Source organism: Mandrillus leucophaeus, unplaced genomic scaffold (assembly GCF_000951045.1).
Source record: "Mandrillus leucophaeus isolate KB7577 unplaced genomic scaffold, Mleu.le_1.0 Scaffold321, whole genome shotgun sequence".
NCBI classification, from domain to species: Eukaryota; Metazoa; Chordata; class Mammalia; order Primates; family Cercopithecidae; genus Mandrillus; species Mandrillus leucophaeus.
Window position 1 is genome coordinate 2,093,243 of NW_012103377.1, and position 14,754 is coordinate 2,107,996.

The following is a 14,754-nucleotide window of genomic DNA, read 5'->3' on the forward strand; positions in this document are numbered from 1 at the left end:
GTTAGCCAGGATGGTCTCGATCTCCTGACTTCGTGATCCGCCCGTCTCGGCCTCCCAAAGTGCTGGGATTACAGGCTTGAGCCACCACGCCCGGCCAGTAATTCTCAAATCTATAGGTTTGAGCAAAGCTAGGAAAAGTGTAGCGATTAATGGATTATCACACACATTAATTTATAATTTTATGTATAAATAATTTATTATTTATATCATATATTGACTCACTAGAAGTATGATCCATTGGCAAAGATCAAATTCATCAGATTTAATATAAAATTCTATGATGGTATTTGTGGTAGACAGAATAATATCCCCTAAAAGATGCCCATGTTCTACTCTCTGGCGCTTGTGAATATGTTACCTTACATGACAAAACAGACTTTTCCAATGTGACTAAAGTTATCTTGAGATGGGGAGATTATACTGAATTATCCAAGTAGGCCCAATTTATGGACCCAATCACATGGGTTCTTAAAATTGAAGAACATTTCCTGGTTGCAGTCAGAAAGAAAGATGGAAGCAGGAGAATGATTCAATACCCAGTTGCTAGTTCTGAGATACTGGGAGTATCTGAGATACTGGGAGTGTTTAGAGAATGAATTCTGCCAAGAACCATAATAAGCGAGGAAACAAATCTTCCACTAGATCCTCCAAAAAGGAACACAGCCCTGCTAATGCCTTCATTTTTGCCTGATGAGACTGACGTTGGACTTCTTGCCTACAGAACAGTGAGATAACAGAATTGTGTTGTTTTAAGCCAGCATGTTTGTGGTAACTTGTTATGGCAGCAATATGAAACCCATATAATTATGCTATATGAGTTGGAGATTTATAAATTGTAAGCTCCTCACAGGCAAGGATTTCTGTTTTATTCAGTGACATATATCAAGTGATTATAACAGTGCCTAGGACATAGTTGATGCCCAATAAGTGTTAGTTGAATTAATTTATTTATCGGTCATTCCATCAACATATATTTATTGAGTGCCTATGCATACATGGTTGGTATGCTAGATGTTGCATGGGGATGTAAAGATATAAAAGACATTTTTTCATGAAATCTCTGTCAAGAAGCTTAGATCAGTCTTGAGCAAGAATAGGAGTCAGGAAATTATAGCTTGCAGGCCAAATCTTACCCACTGCTTATTTTTGTAAATAAAGTTTTGTTGAAGCACAGTCATGCTCATTAGTTTATATATCGTCTTTGGCCACTTTCATGCTACAGTGGCAGAGTAGAGTACTTGTGTAGTTGTGACAGAGACCATATGACCCACAAAGCCAAAATCGTTTACTATCTGGTGCTTTACAGAAAACAGTAATAACAAACCTGTCAACGCCTGAGTTAGAACCCCATCTTCGTGGGTTGCTAGCTGTGTACTTCAGGAAAAGTGTATAACCTCTTTAAGCTTCTCTCTTCTATGAAATTGAGGTGGTAGTATTTTTCTCATAGGGTGGTTGTGAGAATTAAATGATGGCTTCCAGTCCTCAGTATAGAGGAATAATTCAGTAAACGGTAGTTAAGATTTTTTTTAAAAGACGATTTTGAGGCAGTTTTAGGTTCACAACAAAATTGAAAGGAAGATACAGACATACGCCGTAAACCTTATATCCTATACATGCATAGTCTCCCCGCTTATAAACATCCACCACCACTGCTACATTGGTTAGAACCGATGAACTTCACTGAAACATCGTTATCACTGAGAGTCCACAGTTTACATGGGTGTTGTGCATTCTATGCCTTTGAACAAATGTATTAATGGCATGTATCCACCATTATACTATCATACAGAGTATTTTCACTGCCCTAGAATTCCTCCGTACTCGACCTATTCATTCCTCCCTTTCCCCTAACACCTGGAAACCTACTGATCTTTTTACTGCTTCCATAGTTTTGCCTTTTCTAGAACGTCATATAGTTGGAATAATATAGTCTGTCGCCTTTTAATATTGGCTTCTTTCACTTAGTAATATGAATTTAAGTTTCCTCAATATCTTTCCATAGCTTGATAGCTCATTTCTTTTTAACATATGAATAGTATTCCATTGTCTCAATGTATCACAGTTTATTCATTCACATACTAAAGGATGTCTTGGTAGCTTCCAAGTTTTGGCAATTAATAAAGCGGCTATAAGCATCTGTGTACAAATTTCTGTGTGGATATAGGTTTTCAACTCCTTTGGGTAAATAACAAGGAGGTGATTGCTGGATTCTATAGTAAAGTATGTTTAGTTTTGGAAGAAATCACCAAACTGTCTTCCAAAGTGGCTGTGCCATTTTACATTTCTACCAGCAAAGAATGAGAATTCCTGTGCCTCCACATCATTGCGAGCATTTACTGTTTTCACTGTTCTGGGTCATGGCCATCCTAATAGATGTATAGTGGTATCACATTGTTGTTTTAATTTGCCTTTCCCTAATGACACATGAGGTGGAGCATATTTTCAATATCATACTCCGGCCTCCCAAAGTGCTGGCATTGCAGGTGTGAGCCACTGCGTCTGGCCTCTTTTCTTAAACCTCATGAACCAACTTCTGCTAGCTTCACACTTTTCTTCTCAGCTTCCTTACCTCTCTCAGCCTTCATAGAATTGAAGAGAGTTGGGCCCTTCTTATGGATTAGGCCTTTGCTTAAGGGAATGTTGTGGCTAGTTTGATCTTCTATCCAGACCACTCAAACTTTCTCCATATCAGCAATAAGGCTGTTTTGCTTCCTTATCATTTATGTGTTCATTGGAGTAGTGCTTTTAATGTCATTCAAGAACTTTCCCTTTGCATTCACAACTTGGCCAACTGTTTGGCACAAGAGTCCTATCTTTTGGCTTATCTTGGCTTTTGACGTGCCTTCCTCACTAAATGTAATCATTTCTAGCTTTGGAATTAAAGTGAGAGACATATGACTCTTCCTTTCACTTGAACACTTAGAGGCCATTGTGGGGTTATTAATTGTCCTAATTTCAATATTTTTGTTTGTTAGGGAATAGGGAGGCCCAAGGAAAGAGAAAGAGATGGGTGAATGGCCGTTGGTGAAGCAGTCAGAACGTATACAACATTTATCTGTTATTTGCCATCTTATATGGGCATGGTTCATGGCACCCCAAAACAATTACAAGAGTAACATAAAAGGTCACTGATGACAGATCATCATAGCAGATACAATAATAATGAACAATTTTGAAATATTATGAGAATTAGCAAAATGCGACTCAAAGACATAAATTGAGTACATGCTGTTGAAAACATGGCACCGATGGACTTGCTAATGCAGGGTTACCACAGACTTTCAATTGGTAAAAAAATGCAATTTTTTTTTTTTACAAATGGAATGCAATTTGTAATAAAATGGAATGCAATAAAATGAGCTATGCCTGTATACACACACACACCACACACACACTATATATATTTAGATATATACACATATATATGTATACATACACATACAAGTATGTGTAATGAAATACATTGTTGCTAGTATGATTTTGATCTGTTAGATGTTAGATCAATTAAGAATAACAAAAGTAACAGTTTTTATTTTACTGGCACTCATTCCTTCTTCAATGCCCTTTCTTTATATAGGTATGTTTCTGACCTGTATTTCTTTCTTTCTCTCTAAAGAACTTCATATTTCTTGCAAAGCAGGTCTATTGGTAACAAATTACTTCAATTTTTGTTTGCCTAAGAAAGACTTGATTTCTGCCTTATTTTCGAAGGATAATTTTGTAGACTATGGACTTTTAGGTTGGTGGGCCTTTTTTTCTCTCAGCACTAAGTATTTCATTCTGCTCTCTTCTTGCTTGCATGGTTTCTGAAGAGAAGTCAGATGTATTTCTTATCTTTGTTTCTCTGTATATAAGGTGTTTTTCCCCTCTGGCTTCTCTTAGGATTTTTTTAAAAAAGTCTTTGGCTTCCTGTAGTTTGAAAATGATATGCCTAGGTGTAGTTTTTTTTTTTTTTTTTGACATTTATTCTGCTTGGTGTTTTCTGAACTTCATGTATGTGTGGTTAGGTTTCTGACACTAATTTGGAAAAATTCTCAGTCATTATTTTTTCAAATACTTTTTTCTGTTCCTTTCTCTTTGTCTTCTTTTTCTAGTGTTCCCAATATATGTATGTTACACCTTTTACAGTTGTCCCACAGTTCTTGAATATTGTGTTCTGATTTTTAAATTCAGTCTTATCTTTTTCTTAAATTCTTTTTATCTTTTTATTTTATTTTTATGTTTAGTCTTTGTTATCTTTGCTTTTCACTTTTACAAATTTCTATTGGTATATTCTCAAGCTTGGAGATTCTTTTCACAGCTGTTTTCAGTCTACTAATAAGCCCATCAAAGGCATTCTTCATTTCTGTTACAGTGTTGTTGATTTTAGCACTTCTTTTTGGTTCTTTCTTAGGATTTGTATTTCTCTATGCTTACATTGCCCATCTGTTTTTTGCATGCTGTCTATTTTAACCAATAGAGCCTCTAGCGTATTTGATTTTATGATTAATGTTTTAAATTCCTTGTTTGATAATTCCAACATCCCTGCCATATCTGGTTCTGATGTTTACTGTCTCTTCAACCTGTGTTTTTTTTTTTTTTTTTTTTTAAGTATGCCTTGCATTTTTTTTTTATCGACAGCCAGATATTGAGAACTAGGTAAAAGGAACTGTTGTAAATAGGACTTTAGTAATGTGATGGTAAAGTGTATGGGGAGGAAGCGTTCTATAATCCTATGATTATATCTCAGTCTTTTAATGAGCCTATGCCTCTGGACTGTGAACTTCACAAATGTTTCTCAGTTTTGTTTTCTCCTCTTAGATTGGGCAGGATGGTCAGAGTGGACCAGAGTTGAGTATTTTCCTTCTCCCAGGTCAGTTAGGTACTGATAAAACCCCTGCTTCCTATGACTGGGTCCCCTTAGGTTTTTTTTGTTTTTGTTTTTGTTTTTGTTTTTTGTTTCTTTTTGAGATGAAGTCTCACTCTGTCGCCCAGGCTGGAGTACAATGGCATGGTCTTGGCTCACTGCAACCTCCGCCTCCTGGGTTCAAGTGATTCTCCTGCCTCAGCCTCCCGAGTAGCTGGGACTACAGGTGCGTGCCACCGCACCCGGCTAATTTTTGTATTTTTAGTAGAGATGATGTTTCACTATGTTGGCCATGCTGGTCTCGAACTCCTGACCTTATGATCCAACCGCCTCAGCCTCCCAAAGTGCTGGGATTACAGGTGTGAGCCACCACACCTGGCCCACCTTGGAGCTTTTAACTCCAAGGTGTCCATGCCTTGCCTACAGCAATTTTTCAATTTGTGTTTGTCCATGCCCTGCCTACAGCAATTTGTCAATTTCAGTCCAGATTTTCCTGTATCAGTTTTGGTTCCCAAAGAGGTTTCTGCTGTGCTATGTTGTGATTCTCTGTATCTACATATCTGTCTCTTCAATTTTGGGGGCAGCAGTTTGCCTTGTGACCACACTTCTCTTATGGATCTAAGAAGAATTGTTGGTTTTTCAGTTTGTTCAGGTTTTTACTTGTCAGGAAAAAGTGATGACTTCCAAATTCCTTAATGTTATGATTTAAAAAAATGGATTATACTATTATCCTCCTGCTTGCTATCACCACTGCTACCATAATCAAGTTGAATAAGAAAGACATGACCATGAAAGGTGTTGTGGAAAATTATATATATGTATATATATAATGTTTTCTAGAAATTATATATAAGTATTTAATATATATATTAAGTAAATATATATATTTACTTATGAAAACTCACATCCACTTTGCTTCCTTGGAATTATTATGGTCCAGCACCTATTGTTTAGCTGACAACATTGCAGCTGGTTTTATCTAAATCTATTATCCCGTTCCGATGAAGAGTAGTAAACATCTTTACCTTCTCAGTCTGGGCTAATTTTCGATTCCTCATTATACTTTAAGATGATTTTTAAATGTTTTAATTTATATAATTTTGTACAACATTTTCATCACATTCACTGCTAACCCCTGAAGTCCCCACGTATTGGTTAATGGCTAGACTTCTGTGTGTATGGTACATTGTGTTTTCAAAGATGGCCATAACTATATTTCCCATCCCACATACTGTTTTGTAATGTAATCTTGCCACTCCTTTATGAAAAGGTGGAGTCTACCTTTTTTCCCTGTTGAATCTGGCTCATTCCTCTGACCTGTTTGGAATGGAATGCATCTCAAGTGATACTGCATAACATCAAAGGATGAGCATGAAAAGATCTGTAACTTACTCATCCACCTTTTTGAATCGTCATTCTTTGAGCCCATCTACCCTATTGTGAAGGAACCCAAGTAGATGTGGAGAGTCCCACCTGCAGGAGAACTAAAGCCTCCAGTTGAGCTCGATAACCATTCCAGTAGCCAGCCATGTGAGTGTAGCCATTCTGAACTTTTTAGGTATCCCTGTATCTTAGCCAACACCATGTGAGGCAGAAGAAACACCTGGTTAATAAACAGAATCGTGAAAGATAATAAATTGATTTTAGAAGGCACTAAATTTTTGGATGCATGTTACACAGCAATGGGTAACTGAAATACTAAATTTATGTGACAACTTATTTTTTTTTCAAGATCTCTAACTGTTCATGGGAATCTATGACACAGAGTTTTTAAATGTCAGATAAGGACTAGTAATACAGATGTTAAGCCATCATTTAGAATCATTTTCGAAAATTTCAAGTTTTCTTCTGAAGAGAAGTGAAGGCTGAAGAGGGTTGAGGAGCAATATGGGTGTTTCCAATCAGAAATCCATTACTGGAGGAGGCATCATCTGGAAAATACTCTAAATAAAAGTAAAATTTCCTTATCTTAGTGTTAAGTCGCCACAATTTAGCAGTGTATTACTTTGTCATCTTGGCGTCTTTACTACTCACCTTTTGCTTTCTTTTCATGATTCCGTCACTCATGTGGTTTCTCCTGTTTGGAAGAACTTTCTACTTTTGAATTACTTGACGAATACCTCCTTATTTTATGAAGGCCAGCTCAAATACCACCTCTTCCGGAAAGACATTCCTGACGCTCTTAGCCAAAAATTCTGTATATCCCTGGATATGAGATGTTATCCAAGTTCGTGAGTGGACAGAATAAAAATATTGGCCAACTGGCATATATTTCAAAGATATTTGAATATATTTGAATGTATTTCGAATATACTTTTGAAGATGATTCTGAACGATGGCTTCACATCTGTTGCTAGTACTCAATACATTCGACCAATCTACATTTCATATATATATATATACACACACACACACACACACACACACACATACAGTCTACTGATAATATCAAATATATCAATAGAGTTACACATGCATATTTAAAATCACATTTATAAAACCTCAGTTATATTAGAAATAGTGCTTTGTTCTATTTTCACTTTTTTTGAATAATGTTATTCAAACTTGGCACCTATGCCTTCAGTATCATTCTCTTTATGATCACTAAAGTCACTCCTTTTGGTCCTCCAACATGGTTTTGCAGAAGATACCATCTTTACTTTCACTTGTGTTGTTCGAAATATACCACTTCCTATAATGTTGCTACTAGAAGCTTTAACCCAAGCTGCAAAAATTCATACCTGTGTGATTAGAAGAGTGTTTCATTTCTTTATTTTCCTTTCTTTGGGCATATATTAGTGATTTCCACAAATTAACCATGTATCATCATTTGCACATGTAAAGCCACATGCCCCAGGATTATTTACTGAGTTTAGGCCAAATGTGTTTTCCTCTTTAAAAAACAGATTATTATTTTTTGCTTGGTGACTTGTAATATAGAAAAAAAAAACCCTGATTATTTTAGCTGAAATTGGTTGATATTGATTTGAAACAGGTGGTTTCAACCCTGGCTGTAGCCTAGAATTACCTGAAGAGCATTAAAAACTACAAGCAGGGCACACTGAGGTCCTCTCTCCAGTATTCTAATTTAATTGATCTGGGATGGAGCCTTGGAATTTTAGTTTGTGAAATCTCCCCAGATGATTCTAATGTGCAACAAGAGTTTCAGAACCACTGATCTAAAACCAATATTAGTAGAGAAGTGGTTTTCAAAATCAGGTCCTCAGACCAGCAGCATGAGCATTACTTGAGTATTTGTTAGAACTCTACGTGTTTCGGCCCCACCCTAGACCTCAGAAAGTTTTAGGATGGGGCTCAGCAATCTGTGTTTTAACAAACCCTCCAGTTCATTCTGATGTACACTGAAGTAGGAGACCCACTGGTTTAGGCTAATATATTTTTCTGGAATAGTAGTTTGTTGTTCAAAGTATATTTATTGATAAAACATGTAGTATGGAAAAATGTGTAAGGAATGCAATATAAGGGAGAGGTCATTTGTAGAAAAATGACTTGCCTTGTATTCAAGCATATATAGTAACCTCTCCTCTGAATTCCTATATGTAGCGCTTTAAGTATACATCTTTTAGGTATTGACCACATTCCACATTGCAATATATTTAATTGCTTAAGCTTTTTCTCTAAAGCTAGGCTAAGTATTCTGAGAAGGATCCAGGATCAAGCAAGAGTATAAAGAATAGGGATCATGAACAGATTCACAAACCAGAAGGTGACAGATTAAATGGCATTGATCAGAGGATGCCTCAAAACAGTTATTCTGTCACCTTTCCTCTGTCCTGAAGCCTAGCTTTTATTTTATGCTTCCTCTAGCCTCCTATTTTGCCCTAATTTCTAGAAATGTAATGGAGAAAGATAAGGCAGTATTCTAATTATTTCATGGTTGGTTCCAAGAAATGAGAAGTGGGTTGGCCGAATAATTCTTCTACAAGGCATGGCTAGTTCTGTGCATCTTCAAAGGGCAAGCAAGTGGAGGAGGCACCCATTAACTCTAGAGCCATATGGATAGATGCATACATAATACAAGAATTTTGGCCTTATTGGCTGTACAACACAGTGCCTATAGTTAACAATAAGGTATTGTGTACCTTAAATTTGTTAGCAGGGTAAATTTCATAGTAAGTGTTCTTACTCCCCGCCATGCACAAAACCACAAAGGCGCACAAGAAAACTTTCGGAGGTGGTGAATATGTTTATAACCTGGATTGTGAAGGTAACATGAGTTTATACATATGTACAAAATTGCCAAATTGTATATATTAGCTTTGTGCAGTTTCTGTATAACAATTATAACTAGAAAAGTATTCCTTAACAATTATAGTTGGTAAAAATAGTTTTTTAGAGGGTGCCATTCACCATGATATCTTAGGGCTCAAACAGAGGCAAGTGAGACTCCTAAAGCATAAATCTTCTTTTCAGTGGTAATTTTAGGAGTCAGCCACATAAGTGGCTGATAAATATACAATGTCCAGTTGTACAGATAAATATACAATGTTCTAGTGTTACCTCAAGGCCTTAATTTAGGAATTGTAAGCCTTTGGTTTTTCACACTGGTGAAGAAATCAGTAGTAACTTTAAAATACCCTTGAGTTTCCCTCTCCTCATTTATCTTCCAAATCTATAGTTCATGTTTTCTTTCTGTGATATCCTCTTCCTTCTAATAATTGGTTTCAGAGATTAATAAATTCTTGAAAGCATAGGAAAAAATGCAAATTTTCTCTTTGAGAGCAGGGACAAGTTTTTTTAAGAGAGAAAAATGAAAAGATGCAGTTATTGTTTTTAAAGCCAGAGGCAGATTGTGCTGGCAATAAAGGAGAATTTGTGAGATGCTTTGTGGAACTGAAAGTTCTGCTTTGCTTTCTCTGCCACACTTACAGAGCCTATTCATCTGTCCTTTCAACACCACCAGTATTTTTGTAAACATGAAAAACACAACCAAATAACCTCAAGCTCTTAATTGCTGTGGAAACAAGCTGTAGGAAAAATACAAGACTGATGACGTATACCCTGAGCATTCATTGCTCTGTAACAATATTAGAAGAGAACAAACACCTTGAGATGGTACTCGTTTTGAACATCTTTCCTTGGGGAATGCACTCAGGAATAATCTCATGAGTTTGCAGAAGACGTGAATTGAATTTCTTTAAAAGGATGGGAATCTAGAAAGTAGTTCCCTGCTATGTATCACCAAGCAGACAAGCTCAACACCATTCTTATCTGCTTCTAGGTGCTTTCCAGTGCCCCCAAAACAGGGATGTTAAATGCTGCATTACCCGGATTCCTTTGTAGCTGGTGTTCTTCATGTCTGCCAAGGGCGTACATTAACACTGGAGATTGGGAATGCAGAAGCAAGCACCATATAGCATGGCCAAGCAGCTCTTCTGAAAGGCAAGGTAGTGGAAGCATTTGGTTCTTCCGAGGCATGTGTGGAGAAGTCGTGTGCACTCCTAGCTTTATGGGTGTCAAGTAGAGGGCAACTGTAAAAATAGCAACTAGGGACTTTGTGGAACACTCATATACGGTGATTGAAATGTCTCATGGCTGCATGGCTTCTGGCTGTGTATCATCTAAGCTCATTCTGTTGGTCCTTCCCAAACTTCTTAAGCCCTCTGGTCTCTAAAGGCATGTGACCTTTGGCTAGCTACCATTTCTCTCTGAGTCCACATTGCAAAACTATACCTTTCCTGTTCATATCTATATACACTCATGTTTCTGTTAAATTGATCGGTTAAAATAAATAGGTATCTTAATTTATTTGAGTTGTCCTACTTGGCCATCGAGACAAAACTAACATTACCATCTCACACATGGGCGCGCACACACACACACACACACACACACATACAACTAACCAGCTATGTCAGGTTCCTTGGTTCCCTGTTGAGGCTAGCAAAAATCGTGTTTGGAATCTCCATCTCACAAGCAATTACAAGTAGGGTTAACCCCAGTTCCTTCATGATCTCATCACTGGGTTTCAGAAGGGGCCAGTGTCACCTGAGGAATTGATGTTTAGCATGCAGGCTGTTAAAAACGGACCTATGAAGACATGGTAAGGCCAGTGGAGAACCAAGGGACTTGATGGAATCAGGGTGTGTGTGTGTCTTTATGTGTGTGCACACATGTGTGTAGGAGGCGACTGAGTTTGTTTTATTTTGATGGAAAATCAGGGCATCTCAAATAAATTAAGATTCCAACTTGTTTTAACTGATTCATTGTGTATGAATTGTGCAAAAATATGAGTGGGGAAGGTGTAGTTTTATAATGTCAAAAATAGGAGAATAAACTTTTCTTTAAATAAAGAAGATCATTATGTATTCCAAAGATGTTGACAAAAACAAAAAGAAAAGTTTTATTTCATTACCAGTGGTTTTAAAATAGAGTTGAAATATAAGTGAAAAGAGATGGGATGTACAACATGTTGCTGGAGGGGCAGCCACAAACAAAAACGATTGTGGCTGCAAAGGGAGAACTCCCATCAGTATGGATTTTTACAGGGTATTCACAAAAGAAAGCTGGATTACGGAAGAAACAGTCATCAAAATTACCCAATTATTGTGTTAGATTTCTTTTATTTTGAGGAAAATGGGACTAAAAACAGAGAGAGTAGATAAAAATAATCAAGAGGGAAGTAAATGCTGAGATATGTAAGGAATAAGGCATGCCTACCTATTTTAAATGAATCCATCTTCAGAACTACATGAATTACCTACGAGGGTAAGGAAAACGTGTTTGCATATGATAAACATGTATAAAATATTCTTGAGAATTTGGGGAAAATGTGTCTAACAGTCTCTAATGACAGAATGCATATGCTACTAATGACTATTCTTGTTTGTTGAAATTACAAAATAGTTTGTTAACAAATTGTGATTGAACGCTTAGAAAAGAAAATGGTGATTACTAGGAGATAACTTAGGTTCACCGAGGATACCTTATGCAAAACTAATCTTGTTTCACTTTTTATTTTGAATTTTAGATGGAAAGATAAAATTCCATAGGCATAATGTGTTTTGATTTAATTCATCAATGTCGCAGGACTATTTTATGGAATCTATAGAGGGAAAAATGGAGAAATGTAGACTGGATAATAGTCAGTTAAATAGATTTGTAGTTTGTCAAACAATCTCAGCTTCTCCTCCCTATCCCATGAATAGTCTTTCCTTCAAAACAAATAAAATGTAGACTCTCTCAGCCATTGGTCTTGTCCTACTCAACATTTTAATGATATATGTAATGACATAGAAGGCATACTTATCAAATTTGCAGATGACATAAAGCTTGGGGCAATGGCTAATACATCGAGTAGCTGAATCTTAATTCAAAACAATCTTGACAGGCTGGAATGCTGGCCAAAGCTAACAAGATGAAATTTAATAGTTATAAATGTTAAATCCTGTATTTAGGTTCAGAAAAAAATCAAATGTACAAATGCTAGATGAGAGGATATTTTAAAATTGCCTAGGAGCCATTTCTATTTAAAAAATGTCAGTTTTTTCTGACTATAAATTCAATATAAACTGCCAACTTCCATTGATAAAAGGCCATTCATTGAGATAAAATTTATTACATTCCTACTATGTGCCAACACGTTAATTATCTTATTTAACTCTTAAAAAATCTCTCCAAGACAGTTCTATTTATCTCTACTTTATAGATAAGAAAACCAATTAAGTTGTTCACCTGTATGCTGTTGGTAAATGTTAAGGCTTCAAATCAAACTAGATTCTCTTTTTTCCAGGTTCAGCATTCCAGTAGAGCTTTGCTACTCAAAATAATGCCTGTAGACCAGCATCTTACTAGAAATAGTTGAGTCTTGGGCTTCTCTCCAAACCAACTGAATCAGAATTTTCATTTTAAGAAAGGTTTGATGTCACTGCCAGTCATTTTACAGAAGGGTTGAAATATATCTGAGAAGGAAGGGACAGGGATCCTAAGGGGAAGTGTCTGAATAGCAAAATTTGAGAAGCACTGCATTGTATCACACCTTCCTCAGATTACTACTGTAGAGGGAAGGTAGTACCACATCTGCCTCAGTTTACCACTGTAGAAATAAGGTAGTATTTCAGGAGGGTGGCTGGTTGACTAGTGGCTTGAGCAGGCCTCACAGGATGAAGTTATTTTGATCATGTCTGTCAGTAACCATATCTGCACTGGTTATATCACATTGGAAAACTCTGACTTGGTTCTTTATGCCAGATTTTAAGATGAAATATTAATAAACTGAGAGGTCCAAGACAGATAAAGAAGTGTTCAGATATGTTGAAAATAGGTCTAAGAAGAAGAATTGAAGAAATTATGAATGCATATCTTTGAGAAGAGTTGCAAATAAGGCAGGATAATTTTCTTCAAATATTTGGAGGGATACCACTTGGAAAGGGGCTGTTTGATTGATTCGATTCATCTTTTCCATTTCTTTTTTCTCATTTATCAGATATTTGTGGAGAATCTAATGTGTATCTATCATTGAAATATACACATCTTCAAAGTATACACATCTATCAAAGTATTACCTTTTATTTGTTTTGGGGGAAAGACTGCATGGTGTTGGAGAAGGAGATAAGCATTAAGATTATTGTTGAGAATAAGAAAGACAAGGTGACTGTTCTCAAGGAGATAATAACCCAGGGGTTATATGGCACACAGCACATTATGTGTACAGGTAATATACATGCAAATAAACACATGCCAATATTATTTCAGAAAATGGTAAGTGCTCTCCAGGTGATAGAGACTTGGAGGGAACTCATTTGGTTCTTGGAGTCAGGCGGTCAGGGAAGTCTTCTCTGAAATGACATTTGAGCTAAATCCTGAGTGACAGGATGGAATCAGCTATGTAAAGGACAGAGGGAGAGCATTCCAGATAGGAGGAAGAGTAAATGCAAAGGCTCTGGGGAAGAATTAAGCCTGGCATGGTCTAGGACAATCCTAAATGGGGCAATAAAAGGATGCAATGGCCAAATGTAGCCCTTCCTCCCAGGTTATCTGCAGATTGAATGTGTGTGATGATGGGTGTATTTTTCCTCTGTGCTATTCTCAGCTATGGCGGCAGGCTGAAACAGTAACTGATCGGTTACCATGGTTTCCAATGGAGGCAATGTAGCATGTAATTATTATATACAGCTATCATTACTAAATTCAGTATGGCATTTGATGTAATTCAATAAATAATTGGAGTCATAACTCTAGAAGGAGGGTGTGACTGCTTACGGGGTAACATTTTAAGGAAAATTACTTAAAATATTTTTTTCATACAGCTTGCCTATCGGGGCACTGATGAGTAAAATTTGGTAGTTGGTTCTAATTGCTTTTCTCATATCAGAAGAAAAATTGGTAAAAGGGGGTTTCAGGTCTGCCTTGATAGGTAAAGTAGTGTTGATTCAGGTACTAAATGAGGCAAAACCCTTCATTTGGTTTTTAGCATGGTATTTAGTGAATCTCATTTCTTTGGGTTTGTACATGTTTAACAATGAAATAAAAACACATGCTTTGTGAAACATATAATAGAGAAGAGAGAGAGACTTTTAAACAATCTACCGTCTCCTCCTTCTCTACAGATTCCAGAGCAAGTTTCCCCAATTTGTCACTGAGCACTAACTAATTAAGGAGTTGTCACTTTCCTGGCCTTTCCTCAACGTTATGCACACTGCAGGATATAAATGCGGGTATGAGGGTAATCCTACGTTATATATTCAAGGGAACTGCCGAGTGTTTCCATTTGTATTGTTATCATTTGAAGATAAATAATTTCCATTTATTTTAATAAAAGGCAACCAGACATGTATCTGTGTTAGGCTGCTTCATGCCATTGATAACCCCCTCTCTTAATCAATTTTCCCGGTCACTTGCTTTCGGCATTACTGCGTGAGAAAGTGAACGTCTTAACTGAGTCAAAA